Here is a 12,026-nt window from a genome sequence, read left to right on the forward strand (position 1 = left end):
CGTCTTAGCCTCGGAGTTAGAGGAAAGTAAACCATCTTTCTGAAAGGAATCAATTTGCATCTCACTGAAACACGTCTTTTCTTGTACCTCGCATGCCCACATACCTTGCAATTTAATAAAGCAATATCGTCCTTCCAGAACAACATACACCCCTGCACACAACAATCTATTTTTTCAACAGGCAAACCAAGACCTTGAATTAGTTTCTTGGTCTCGTAAAAGTTTTTTGCCATTTTGTTACCCGTCGGTAGTGCTTCATGGATTGCCTCCAAGACGGAGTCGAAACATCTTTCTGTCATATGGTTCTCAGACTTGATATTTAGCAATCGAGCCATCATCGATAAAACAGAATGGTTTTCACATCCAACATATAGTTCTTCGTCCAAGGAACGGAGCATGTCGAAGAATTTTTGAGATTGGGGATTGGGCTCCTCTTCTGTCATTTGTCTTTGAAGTTCAGGCCCAGCAGCATCGAACACACATTGTCGAAAAGGACTACTTGTATCAGGTTGATGATCATATACTGATTCTTCAACTTGTGTAGAGGAACTACTGTAGTAGGATTCTCCATGATTAACCCACTCGAAGTAGTTAGGAACAAACCCATGTCTATACAAATGCACCTTGCAATCACTTGGATGTTGGAAACATCTATTCACACACCTCGTACAAGGACACCGAATATGTCCCTCACTCATCAATTGAGGTTTACTTAATGCAAAATGCACAAATTGATCAACCCCATCTATAAATTCTCTAGTCATTATACCGTTGTTATACATCCACATTCTATCCTCGCGAACCATTTTGTTCAACCTATACCTTGTGATTAAATTCAAATATTATTCGAAAAAAAGGTTAAAATTAGCATAATAATTACCATCAATTTATAATAGAAATCTTTTAAGGTGAAACATGTTTTCTAAGGTAAAACATATTTTTTAAGGTAAAACATATTGAACAATTACCATCAATCATTTAAAATAAAACAGATTTTTTAAAACTAAGATTATATCAAGCACAACAGGAGTTTAACGCAAAAACAACTTGGACAGAAAATGGCAGCAGCTTAAAACAAGGCAAATGAAGCATATGGATGTAGCTCTATTCACAAAAGCAGCAAAAAAATTAAGCACAAAATGAGAAAGTGAGTACAACTCTTACTTGTGGGGCTGTAAACTGTTCAATATCTTCTTCAATGAGTGAGTTGTTCAGTGTAGAAACAACATATGCTTTAGGATCCTCAATGATGAAAACTCTGCGATAAAATTTACTACTGTACAAGTATAAAAAATACGGTCAGTTAGTTAATGTTGTTAATTTAGAGCTGTACAAGTATATAACATTTAACTATTTAACTCAGAATTAATACTTAAAATTCATTTTTCCCCTAAATTTTTCTTTTAATGTCAATTCAGCTCAAAGAAAAGAAAATTTTAGGCATCAATTTATCTAAAACTATCACCAAATTGCTCTGTTTCCAATAGAAATAGGGTTTGAAAACACCGAAGCCCTAATTTTTTTTACTCGGTGTTTTATTCTAGTCCGGGTCGTTTTGGACTAATTTGATCTCAAATTACACATTCAAAAGCCTAACCTAACAAAATTTGGTTTTGGACTAAATCGATCCTACTTACTCGGCTAAGGGATTAAATCTAAACCGAATTTCAAAGTATTTGGACTGAATCGAAAATGTGGGAGGAGAAATATTGTAATATATTGTTTGGAGAAATTATCAGGAATAATAAGAAAGATATCTTCATTCAAATGAAAAATGTACCAAATTTCAACAATATGTTTATTTGCATGCCTAAATTCTCCAAAAAGTTAAAAAAAAATCTATATCAGAACCTATATATCTAATGCACATGAGCAGATAAAAATGAAACCTATAGATATAGCATTACACTAATGCAAAACTTTCATCTACTTCAACAGACAGTTCACTGGTATTTACTATTTCCATGGGAAACGAGCTAATGGTTAAAACACACAACAAAACTGTTTGGCCTAATACGAAAAGACAAAAAATAACGTGAATAATACGAAAAGATGATAAAACATGAAAAAATGCAGACTAGATCGCCGTTTGCTACACCACCACCAGTATCTTCTCGTACTCCCTTTCCGGTTTTGAAACCATATAGGATTACTAATTGAAAAGCATCTGAATATATTAATAATGAAGCAAAAAATGACATATAGGATTAAATATGATTAACACCTTGTATGAATGAGTGGCACCCTGATTAACACCTCATTCTAGAAACCCATTAATTTGAGAGGCACCCTGATTAACACCTCATCCAATAAGCATTTAAAAGCCAATCTAATTTATAAGATTAAATATGATTAAGTGCAAATCAATCATAAAATTTCTTAGTCTAGTTTACATTTTGGTGCAAAAGCCAACAACTTGTATGAATGACTTATCAAGCACTTTTCTCCATCCTTCTCTCTCGACTTCATTTTTATTAGGAAAAAACCAATAATTACAAACTGACCTATCAACAACCAAACACCAACATTACTCTTCAGAAAAAAAAAAAAGTCAACCACTAATCTATGGTTCCTACTTAAGAAAACCAAGTGAAGTAATTTAATAATTAGAGAAATACTGCATCTAAATCACTTTCGTAATGTAACACCGACATAAACAACATCCTTGGCTACAATATCACATTCCAAATTTTCTCACCCAAGAAATAGAAACTCCTTAACCATTGAAAGGAAAAAGGCGCAATTAAAGATAGCCCCTTAAATAAAATCGTTTAGAAAGACTAATTACAATGAATAATTACTGTCAAACTCGAATTACAATGTTGTTTAATCAGGAAGAAAACAAAATAAATCTATTACCCAAAAACATTTGATTATCCATGACACTAAGAAAAGGAAATCTCACAATCACAGCTACCAAACAGACAACGAGAACAGCATTTTTTGCTACAATGTCGCATTCCAAAACTCGCAAAATATGACAAGACACAAAAATAACTCAGGGCTTTTGTATATTCAAAGTATCTAAGCGATTTAACTACTTACATTCACAAGCCGAATTGAAGAGACCTGTGGCTTTTCTTCTTCCTGCAGCCTAGAGCTTATTCTCCGCCATGAATAATGGCAGGATTGAATCGAACCGCGACGAGAGGAGAAGGATTAGGTCTAGTAGAGAGAGTCCAAGTCGAACTAGGTCTGGAAGGATTTTGGTTTTTGTCCGATCAAAAGTCGGACTGCGCAGCCAAAAAAACATATTAGGGTTGAAAAAGATTTGGGGATTCTCTTCTATACGATGCGTTTTATATTTTTTATTTTCTTTTTCATTTTCTTTTTTATTTTATAATATCATATTTTTGCAACTGGCCCACAGGTTGGTAAAACAAACACCAACCGCAGAAATGGGCGGTTGCAACAGCGAATTATTACTAGCGACCGAATCGGTTGCTAAATTAGCAACCGAATTTAATCCGGTTGCTAAATTCGGTTGCTAACTCACTGCTTTCTTGTAGTGTGTGTTAGCAAATGTTGGAACAATGTTTGTGGCCCAATCCTAAAGAAGCCTAAGTTTGCATCTACGCTCCCACTCAAGCCTACTCTTCCTGTAAGTTCCACATTCACCAAGAGAAACTAAATTAAACATATCAAAAAGAGAAACTAAAACTTAAAATTTTAAAATGGCCTTTTTTTTAATTGGAACTGAGATGTTCAAACTCAAAATAGATCTTTAGAATTCTCATTAAAACATAAAATACAAGAATGCAAAAGCACAAAAATTTACCCAGTCGATGCAGGTTATTAATTGTGAAGATCATTTTGTATAAGTACATTACTATTGGTTGATTTGCAGAGATGCTGATTTGCGAATCAAAATTGAACTTCCAGTAAGGACTGCAACTTAAACACATATATAATCCTCTAATTCAAAATTCAGAAGAAATTAAATGTGCTTTTTCAAAATTTTAAAATGGGTTTTTTAAAATTGGAACTGAGATGTTCAAAATCACTCAAACAGTAGAGAAGCTAAAATTTAAAATTTTGTCATTCACAATAGATGTTGAGAACTCCCATTAAAACATAAAATACAAGAAAGAAAAAGTGGAAAGGTTTACCGAGAAGAAGCTGCTGGAGGTTATTTTATTGGGAAAATAATTTTGTATAGGTTCATGACTATCAAGAGATGTTGATTTAGTGTTCACGAGTTGTAGTACCCTAATCACAACCGCATCCATCAAAAGAGGAGATACCTCAGCTTCCATATTTGATATCTTAAATTGAGAGTAGATATCTTAGATTCTTAAACTCTCTTTGTATGTTATGGACAGAGAAGACCCACCCTCAAAACCACTAACTGCACGTTGGATTCAAACTTTTAGAGCTGCTTGTTTAGCTGCGCTAGTTCCTCCAAGTGGCAGTATTTATATTTAGTTAAAAATCACATGTGTTTTATTAATATTCTAACACTTTTTATCTTAAGGGTAAATTTAAAAAAAAATCATGTGGTTTCAATTTTTTGCAGAAAAATGGCTGTGGTTTTTTTTTCGTTACACTGTTTACGGATTTGGTGAAGATCCCGTTTATTTGCTGATGTGGCTGAAGGGCAAATATGAGTTTTTAAAAAATTGGGGTAAATTTAAAAAAACAGTGTGGTTCACTTTTTTGCAGAAAAATAACTGTAGTTTTTTTCTTTTCAAATACAGCACTGTGATTTATTCCATTACACTATTTACGGATTGGGTGAAGATACCGTTTTGCTCACGTGGCTGAAGGGCAAATATGGGTTTTTTAAAAAATTGACTATAAAAGGTCTTGAACAACCATTTGAGATTTGAGCTCATGTAAGATTTTGTAGTCAATATTGTAGCCACAAAATAGTTATAAAAAATTCATTGGTCAATATTGTAGACCCAAAATAGTTATAAAAAATCAAATGGTCAATTTTTTTTTATAAACCCATATTTGCCCTTGAGCCATGTCAGCAAATAAACGACATCTTCACTAAATCCGTAAATAGTGTAACAGAATAAACCACAGTCATGTATTTGAAAAGAAAAAAATCACAGTCCTTTTTGTGCAAAAAAGTGAAACCACAAGAATTTTTTTTTTTTAAATTTACCCTTATCTTAATTATAGTAATTTACTAATTTGCACCTTAATGATTCATCTCTAACACTTGAAAGACCCACCCTCAAAACCTCTAACTACACATTGGATTCAAACTTTTAGAGCTGTTTGTTTAAGTGTGTCAATTGTTGTAAGTGGCAGTATTTATATTTTGTTGAAAATCACCTGTGTGTTTTATTAATATTTTAAGGATTTTTTTCTTAAAGAATTTGAAGAGTTTAACTTCTTTCACGAAAAAAATTGTAACTGGTACAAAATTATAATTTATTAATTGGCACCTTGATGATTAATACCTCTAACACTTGGGAGTCAAGAGAAATTTTATCAGGCAAGAGTAACTTTACCTCTAACGTTGTCAATTATTAAGCAATAATTCATCAAACTTGCTTGTCGATAGTGGATCTTATCATGTACAGTTCACATGAGCGTCGTTTTATCACTAACTGGTAACACATACACATATAGTTAGATGTGAATAAAAATAAAAAAATAAAAAAATAATGCCTTTTATATGAGTTGGACCAAAAAATTCAAATATTTTATTGAATTTATAAATATGAATCTTCAATTTATTATTAAACCACAAAAAATATGAAATCTTTTTTTTTAAACCAACTGATGTGTAATTGGGGCACAATAAAAAAAAAATATTTGTGTTTCATAATAACCCAACTTGCCAATATTAGATGTAAAATTGTTGGATCATTTTAGATGTTAGGATAAAATTCCATAACTCTGAGTGTTAGAGACATTTTTGCACTTAAATTTTTTATAAAAATTTGTTCACCAACCTGATCGCAAAAAAATTACTAGGAAAAATAAATATTTTAACTTTTTGATAAATTTAGTTTTATTGATTCACCCTTTAATATTTTAAATATATATTAAATAAAGTATTTTTTAACACATTATGGTTTTAATATTTCAAATTGAGATATTAAGTCATTGATCATTAATCTTTTAACACGCTAAATATGTGTGATTCAAACTTTATTTAGCGCAAGTAGAATTGTAAGCATGTCACTGTTTTAACACCTCAATTGTTACACTGGATAGATTCAAACTATTTTACACTAATGGAACAATGATTTTTTGACAATTTTCCAAAATGTTAACTAAAGTTTGAATTATTGACATAACTGACACGTCAAATAAAGGTTTAATGTGTTAAAAAAAATTGATTAAGCAAGGGTTTACTATATTCATTTAAAAGATCAAGAGTTTAATGTATTAAAAAATAATTGGTCAAGTGCTTAATGCATCCATTTGAAAAGCTTTAATCTAGGAGCGGAGAAAAAAAGAGGGCCAAGGATGGTTTCGGCCCCATGTTTCTGAAAAATTAAAGTTTGGGGTGGTTAATTAACTTATTAAGTTGTATATAATTATAAAATCTAACTTGATTAATATATGATAAGCCATAAATTTCTCTAAGTTTATTCAAATCGACTTAATTTTACTTTTATAGTCCAAACCTAGCTTAATTTTGAGAAGTTTTATAATGGTACGTAAAAATTTAGTCATGAGGGCTTTTCTTAAGGACACTAAATAAGGTGATATTGGTTCTAAAAGTTTTACAAAAAGTACATTTAGTGTAATTAATAAAGGGTGTTGTTAAACTTAGCCTTTGTTTCTCATACTTAGTCCAGGAAAAATGACGAAACTTCTCTTACTGTTTTGGGGCAGCAAAAGTTAATATTTTTTTTCTCTCTACGGAATACGGGCGTCTTAACATCAAGCCTCACCATGTGGTGAGGCGTATTTCTTGTACGCCTCACCATATGATAAGGCGTATGGCTAATATCCCTCGCCACGGGGTGAGGCATATTAGCCATACGCCTCGCCACGTGGTGAGGCGTGATGTTCACACTGCTACGTATGAAAATTTATTTATTTAAATTTTTTTATTATAATTATTAACATTATAATTAAAAAAGTATTAAATATGTATTAAAATGTGTTAGAAACAATAAGTTCTAAAGAATTCTAAATATTAAAAAAATACAATAAGTCAATTCGCCCGGTTCCATTCCTCCGTAATCTGATCCAGATCAGTCCTAACTAGTGGAGCCTGCTCAGCGGGTACAAGTGTGATCGCCCGCCGAGCGACGTCTGCCAAACGGCTAACCCACTGCACAAAATTAAATGTTAGAAAAACAATATAGGTAAAACAATAATAAATAAATAATAATAAAAACTTACATATTCGTTGTTGAAGTGAGAATGGTGGACGAGCGCATCCTGAGGGACACGAAGCAGACAAGGATGTGAATGTCGTCTATATCGCTCTATGTATCCGGCAACACAAGCACCCGGATCGGCTCCGACTGCCTGACATCTCCTCCGATCAATGCCACGAGTACATGAAAATCTCCGCCAAGTATCATCAACTGTCAAAGATGAATGCATGAGTCTGTATGATATAGACTTCCATGACCGGAATGCAGTATCAGGTCTAATATGGTCAGCCAGATAGTCTGAACATAACCGACCTGTCGTAGGACTCGGTCGGGCATATATGGCTCAACAATATCTTTACACCATATCCAAACGGCGTAGGACCCTCATAGCGGATCGTCATCGACGACTGGACCATAAGGCAACCACGTCACCTGTAAAAAAATATTTAATAACAAGGAATGTGATTTGTTTAAGTAAATTGTTGCAAGTTATAAAAAAATTATTTTACCTCGGCTGCCGTCATATGATCTAACTATGCACGAAAGCTCACGAGTCGGGAGGTCTTCCTGCCTGGAGTCCCGAGATCCCATCTGCACGTCCGTGGAGCAGTGTCTGGAGTATGGAGTGGTAGTCGATGGGGCCGGAATACCGAAAAGTACACATATATCCACGCTTGGAGGAGGGTCAAACAATATTAAATTATAGATAATACTAAATTATACCTGTACTGGCAAATCGTCCACCCCAGCGATGTTTGCTCGTGCCTTGAGTCAGGTGCACATTATCATCATCATCATTATATCCCTACCGTCGCTGGGCCTCGGCTAGCTCCTCAAAATAATCATCCACCACGTCAGGATCTTGCTCTCCCGCATCATCCGCCTCCACTCCCCCAACTCAGGTCGTGTCGGACTCGCCGGACTCGGGGACTCGGCGGTGACATGACAGGGACTCGGTGGGGACACGACGGTGACATGTGACTCGGATGGGACTTGGTAGTGACACGGATGGGAGTCGACAGTGACACGGTAGGAACTCCGCGGGACACGGCGGGGACTCGGCTAATGGTGAAAATATGTAAAAGTTTAGGTTTTTTTTAAATCTTTTAAAACCTATGGTTCAATAACAAAATTTGACAAAAAAAAAACTTAAACTACATCTAATTCTCACATGTGTATCGCGATTATAAACTCTTAGGGCTGTTTTCTCTTCCTTCTTCGATTTGTTTTGCGATTTACTATTCTTACTGATTCTCCTGTGATTTTATCTCTTGGGATTTCATCTTCTTTCTTCCTCTTCTTTCTTGTCGTTGTCTTGTCTGATTTCATCCGTACCAAAATCCTTGCGATTTCATCCTTGCTATTAGATAATGACTTATTTGTGATTTAGCAAGTTTTTTTATACATGTTATATCTAATATATATAATTAATTATATAAAATTTACCGTGTCTCATATTTTCTAAAAATATCGTTTTCCGTGTCTACGCACGTGTCCGCATCCGAGTCGGTGCTTCATAGGTTTGAATGATATTTAACTGTGTCATGGGACCTTAGAAACATGTATTTCATATGTTAGGATTAATCTACCTTTTAATAAGTTAGGTTAAATATGAACTTATCTTTAATAAATAGATTTTAAAAATTAAAAAAAATTCAAAAGTTGATAAGTTTGACAGATCAAGCTGAGATGTGACTCTACCAAATTACAGAAAGAAAAGAAATTGCAGTAACAGGTTTTGAGGGTTTCTCGGTTGTGCGAAGACCGACCCCTTCATCTCGCAGGAAACAATGAAGCAGCAGTTTATATTTCATCGGTGTTAACCATTGATATCTCAAGATGGAATTGATGGGATGCGATTGCCTTTAGGGTTACAAACTGCATTCATAAATCAGCATCTCGGCTATCCTTTCCGAGTAGTAGAAGGACCATCAACCGATAGTCATGAACCCATACAAATGATTTTCATTTTGTTGATAGAGATACCTGTTATTTACTTTTTTTTTTTTTTTTTTTTGTCACTTTTGAAGCAAAGTTTGCCTGTAATTTTCATAGAAATGTTAGGGTTAAATTTGTACCATTGTGTACGTTAATGTTATTATACTAAAAAAAAATCTAGTTGACTTGATTAACTTTTGCAGGTAGAGAAGAGCCAAACAAATATAACGCATGAGCATAGTTTCATCGACTTGCCTAGTCTTGTTTCTGTGATTCATCTGATTTTCCAATCTATTAGTTACAAAGGTACCTGTAAATCTTTGATGACTCCAAACCATTAATAATATTTTATTATATCATTGTTGAAGTTATTAACTTTTGCAGCTGAGGTAGAGGAGCATATGAAGATGCTTGAAAAGCTTGTGCCATAGTGGTTTTTCAAGAAGCTTGTACTCAGTGGAGATACTTTATACAGGTATGTCTATCATACTACTGTCTCAAAATCATGCTTAGGCTCCTCTGATTTATAAATGTCAGATTTGAACTATGTACAATCTAGAAAATTTTGAATGATTTTTGACTGTTTGTGTGCAGCATCAACAAAATGTCAGACTTGAACTATGGTGTTACCATCTCGTGCTATGATGTTGTTTCAACTATCTATGTTTTATTAAACTTCTGCAGCCTTATCTTCACGAGTCTCGGCATCTTCATGCTCTGAGAAGGGCTAGGGGCTCCGGTGGACGCTTTCTCAATGCCAAAAAGCTCGAGGATACTGAAGCATCTCCTACAAGCCATGGCCAGCAATATTCAGAATCGGAGGTCCGTCAGCCTGAAAAGCGTAGAGACGGTGGTTCCGCCACTTGCTCAGATATCACAAGTGGATCAAACAGTGACATGTATCAGCAGCCAGAGTTCAAATTCTCTCGATACTCGTCGTCTCACGCTCTTGCAGCTATGCAAGGGCGCTCAGCTGGTATGTGTGGAGGCACTGGCCACCACCGAGTTTCTGTCCTGTGAAGTCATCCTTGGCTCTGTTTGGTTAGATTTTGTTCCATTGCTTAGATTCTGAAAAACTAATTATGAGATTCAGCTATTATTATTATCATCAAGTTGCGCAATTAATGGTTGCAATTCAAATACATGTGAAATTGATAACAGATTTGACAGTATTCTTCATCAGAACTAGTTTGCTTCAAATGTGTATTTCATTGGATGCTATTTATGTGGACATAAGTGAACAGGAAGAAGTTTCCTAGAGGCTGCTGGGAGAATTCAACTGGTTTCCGACATTTCTTCCTCCTGATGTTTACAAAGTTTTATCATGGTTTTTGTAAGCCATCATTTATGACCTCTTTTTCATTATATGCTGCCTATGTTGCCCAATGTTGGGCCTACACTATGAATCAAAATGTGGTCATATATATTGTCCTTGAATATTTTGGTTGCACAATATACATCAAAAGTTTGCCTGTACGAGTACATATAGGTAGGTTTGGATCTGCATTGAATCATCCATCTTCTATAAAGCTCAAAGAAATACAAAAGAAGTTTGATGGGAAAAAGCTTATTATTGGAGTTGATGACATAGACATTCTTAACGGCATATTGGTCTAAGTTGTTGGCTATGGAACAACTTTTGCAGTAGAAGCCACAGTAGGCTATCAGTTGTGTATGGGTTTTCTTTTTACTATCCGTCCTTAAGTATTATAGTGACCAATTAATAGGCAGAGAGTCACTAAAAGGCTTGTAACAGAGAATATAATTTCTACTTTGGGGATGACAGATCGGATGAAGATATGTTCGAAAGCATATCGAAAACAGCTTTGAGTTTGTTATATTCTTCAGGTCTTTAGATCTTTGTATGCAGTGTTGGACAAAAACCAAGCAAGGATAGCTACTATCTAGATGATAATGTTGATGTACTGTCATTGCTTCAAAGTTTGGCAACTTCTTCAAGTTTGAAATCTAGATGCAACACTGAAGAGCAAATGTCTTTCCACATTGGTGTTTAAAAGGGTATAACTGTTGCCTGTTAGTTGCATAAATATAGGCTAAAGAAATAAACAATCTGGATAGAAAAATGATGATGTTTATCAATTATGATTGGAGAGTCAAGTCGAGGAGAGGTTGATAGGGTAGGAAGGTTTTCGTGGGTATATCAAAGTTATTTTGGTATTTGACTTAATTTAGAAAATGAATGTGTTGTAGTCGTATGCACAAGCTTTCACCCAGTGGTAGAAGATAGTCATGAACCCATACAAAATTTGGATGTTATTTATGTGGGAGAATTCAACTGCTTACCCACATTTCTTCCTCCTGATGCTTACAAAGTTTTATCATGGTTTCCGTAAGCATTATTTATGGCCTCTTTTTCATTATATGCTGCCTAGATGCCCTGATTTTAGTGTGCCCCTTTTTTTTCGTGTTGCAGCCGAATGTACACTATGAATCAAAACGTGGTCATATTTATTAAAGTATATTATTTGCACTTATTTGTATATTCAACACACAGCTAAATTCGTTGTTTATAGCCTAGAATATCGGATAAGTCTTTGACTGCAATGTAATCAAATACACTGTATATATTTGATTTACACATGAATAACAATCACGGAGCAATTTATAAACAACAGGCATATGTGAAGAGGTTGTGGAGAATGCACTATATGTTTAGAAGCATATGAAGATGCAGTATTGACACAACCGTGTTCTTCAAAAGCATTTATTCTCCTAGATGAGAATTTAAACCAACAAAGAGTGATTAAACAGTTCGGAGAAGAGGAAAAT

This window comes from Euphorbia lathyris, chromosome 7, assembly GCF_963576675.1.
Source record: "Euphorbia lathyris chromosome 7, ddEupLath1.1, whole genome shotgun sequence".
NCBI classification, from domain to species: domain Eukaryota; kingdom Viridiplantae; phylum Streptophyta; class Magnoliopsida; order Malpighiales; family Euphorbiaceae; genus Euphorbia; species Euphorbia lathyris.